At 41.2% G+C, this 3908-nt stretch overlaps 1 protein-coding gene across 1 annotated transcript in view; it reads right to left on the bottom strand.

Annotated features, from left to right (window-relative positions):
* tmem200cb (transmembrane protein 200C-b) overlaps window positions 1-3545 on the bottom strand; it is a 6620-nt gene extending 3075 nt beyond the window's left edge. The window contains exon 1 of the mRNA XM_084120463.1: window positions 3448-3545. The gene's annotated coding sequence lies outside the window, so the exon portion shown is untranslated. The remainder of the gene's footprint in view (window positions 1-3447) is intronic.
* Between the last annotated feature and the right edge of the window lie 363 nt (window positions 3546-3908).

Here is a 3908-nt window from a genome sequence, read left to right as displayed (position 1 = left end):
CAACATCTAAAGTTACAGATTTAACATCCTGATCTCTTCAGATTTCATCTGTTTCTCTCCAATGTCCCGGCTGATAGCATTACCAGTGTCCATAAATCCATCCCATTTCATTAAACATCCTCTGTAAATTCACAGATTTCACATGCGCCCCTTCACGAACCCGATTACACATTCCAATCAGAAAATCAATTACAGAAGCAGCAGATGACTTTGCTTAATTGCACTGACTAATGTATAATTCACCTTTGCCAGTTGGTTTCCAATTTGCCTAATCCCTCAGAATTATGTGTGGCGTACAGTGATGTTTGTATGAATAATTCATGCCGTGAAAAAGTCTTCGTCAAAACCTTCCTGACACACGGCCGGTGGAAATGTCAGAGTCTGCGAGTGACAGACGTGAGTCAGACCCCCTTCAGAGAACGTCAATGAGGGCCGGGGGGGTCGTGACACTTCACAGACACTTTCAACATCTGACAGTTTAACTGAAGCACAGCGACAAGCACTGAGGGAAATGAAACCAAATCAGTTACAATAAATAAGGAGGGCTGCATTATAAAAATGTTAAATTCATGTTAAATATAATTTCTAGAGACCAGACTTGAGGGGGGACTCTTTTCATGCAAGAAAAATGCTCAGAAAACCAAGCAGCTGCATAGCAACACCATGGCAACCACCTAGAGCATCCCAGCAACTAAATGCAGTAGCAAACTCAAAACACTTTAGCAACTGCATAGCGACGCCCTGGTATCCCAGCAAACATATATCAACACTAAGCAACCACATAGCAACACCCTGGTAACCGCATAGAAAATCCCAGCAACCATATACAGTAGAAAGAAACACTCAAAAAAAAAAAAAACGTAGGAATCATATTTTAACGCCCTAGCAACCACCAAGAAAACCCCAGAAACCAAATAGACAAGCAACACACTCAGAAAACCTTAGCAACTGAAACACCCTGGTAACCACCCAGAACATCCCAGCACCCATATACAGAAGCAATACTCAAAATACCTTAGCAACTCCATAGCAACACCATAGCAACCACCATAACAATCCCAGCACCCATATAGTCAAGTCACCTTCATTTATATAGCGCTTTTAACAATATAGATTGTTTCAAAACAGCTTTACAGTGATAATAGGATATTAGATTAACAGAGATTGTTTTGGCTTTACAGCAGCTCTAGAATAAAGTAAGTATAAAGTGTCTACAATAGTAACACTCAGTAAGTACACTTTTTATAACAAGATAGCAACGCACTGGCAACCACCCAGAACATCCCAGCAACACTCAAACAGTTAAGCAAACACATAGCAACGCCCTGACAACCACCCAAAACATCACAGCAACACTCAAACAGTTTAGCAACCACATAGCAACGCCCTGGCAACCACCCAGAACATCCAAGCAACACTCAAACACTTAAGAAACAACATAGCAACGCATTGGCAACCACCCAAAACATTCCAGCAACACTCAAACACTTAAGAAACAACATAGCAACGCATTGGCAACCACCAAAAACATTCCAGCAACACTCAAACACTTAAGCAACGACCTGGCAACCACCCAGAACATCCCAGCAACCATACAGCAACACTCAAACACTTTAGCAACCACATAGCAATGCCCTGGCAACCACCCAGAACATCCCAGTAACACTCAAACACTTTAGCAACCACATAGCAACGCACTGACAACCACCCAGAACATCCCAGCAACCATACAGCAACACTCAAACACTTTAGCAACCACATAGCAACGACCTGGCAACCACCCAGAACATCCCAGCAACCATACAGCAACACTCAAACACTTTAGCAACCACATAGCAACACCCTGACAACCACCCAGAACATCCCAGCAACCATACAGCAACACTCAAACACTTTAGCAACCACATAGCAACACCCTGGCAACCACCCAGAACATCCCAGTAACACTCAAACACTTTAGCAACCACATAGCAACACCCTGGCAACCACCCAGAACATTCCAGTAACACTCAAACACTTTAGCAACCACATAGCAACGCACTGGCAACCACCCAGAACATCCCAGCAACCATACAGCAACACTCAAACACTTTAGCAACCACATAGCAACACCCTGGCAACCACACAGAACAGCCCAGCAACACTCAAACACTTTAGCAACCACATAGCAACGCCCTGGCAACCACCTAGAACATCACAGCAACCATATACAGAGGCAACACTCAGAAAAGCCTATTATTAACACCCTTACAATGTGCCTAAAAGCACTCAGAAAACCATAGCAACCACGCAGGACATCTTAGAACCCGCACAGCAACACACAGTGTTTTACATGGACAAGCACCACATGAATCACAAACTCTCTGCAGGTGAATGCAACAAACCTGCATTCCAGTGGACACTTACATTAGATATTTAGCGGATATCTGTGCATTTTACACCTATAAATCCTGGACTTGGGAAAAACAAACGCAGTGCTTGTCTTAAAATAGAGAAAAGGTTGGATAGATAATATAGCTTACTGCTTGTAAAGCCTATGACTGGCAGCGGATCTGTCTCTTCTGGTTGAGCTCATCTCTGTGTTTATATGTGGCACAACAACAATACACACACACTCCCACACACTCGACTCCATACGGCTTTAATGCCAGCGCCAAACAAACCAAACAATCCTCAGTTCAGCTCACACACTTCAACACATTCTACATGTACAGAGATAGTTTACACAACCTTGTTCTTCATCTCCGAAAACCTGATGTTTTCAGGAATTCAAATAATGACCGAGTTTAGATTTTTGCCTCAGGTTTTCTTAAAAAAAGAAAAGAAAAAAAGATTATTAACAGACAAACAATTGACTGATGATCTCTTAGTTTGCTGATTTTTTTGTTGTTGTTGTTTTTCCATATAGCAAGCTCATTTATCCAAACATCAAAAATATACCTGTTAATCTCGTGTTAACTCACAACTTTAAGGTCACCTTGAGAGATTTCCGTTTCATTTTCCGTTTGTTTGTTTGTTAAACCAACGTCAGTTAATTTAATAAAGATGTAGATCTTTTGTACAGTTAATGGTATGAAATGTATATATTAAGGTCTGAGCTGATATTGTACTAATATAGCCTAATATTTCACTTACAGAGTGTGTTATTGATTTGCGCTGATCGGACCGAGTAAATCAAAATGAAAAGCAACATGTCCAAAACAATAAAATATATCAATAAAACGTGCATCCAAATTATTAGATCTGGTCGAGTTCACAATGAAATGTCAATAAAACATCACAGTCGGCGTTAAAACGAGTCACTTTAGACGCTAGGCGTTAAACTGACGTTTGTTTCCCATTGTTTTCCACGCAAAAGCCTTTAACGCGATTATTCCGACAGAAGAGTGATGATTTAACAAGTGTTTAACTGAAGTCAAAGACATGCATGTGTGTGAATGTTCTCACCGACAGTGTGTTAGTCCATCACTCTGGATCTCCGTCATCTTCAGCGGTGATTGTCATCCTGATGATGCTGAAACAGGAATATGAGGAGAGGAGAGCACACACACACACACACACACACACACACTGAAGCTTTGACTGAAGAAGCTCCTGTTCATTGTGTGTGTGGCTCCACCCATCATCGGCTCCACACACTCGACCTGAGCATCACAGGGTCTCGGATCAGAGTGGAAGACTCGCACACTGCACACTACACACTGTAGTGCACTACATTATAGACACGTGACCTGCATCTGTCATGCTCATCATCTCAGAACATGATGTAGAATATTTCAAAATGTGGAAGCATGCAACAAACATGTTTTAGCAAATCTTGATTATACTATAAAAAGTCATATGACATAGTCATATTTATGAAAAAGTCAAAATTATCTTATAAAAAAGTAAATATTATGCAATACTAA

Source organism: Abramis brama (genome assembly GCF_963993115.1).
Source record: "Abramis brama genome assembly, chromosome: 7".
NCBI classification, from domain to species: Eukaryota; Metazoa; Chordata; class Actinopteri; order Cypriniformes; family Leuciscidae; genus Abramis; species Abramis brama.
The sequence above is the reverse complement of the archived record's forward strand: the minus strand, read 5'-3'. Positions and strand labels throughout refer to the sequence as shown.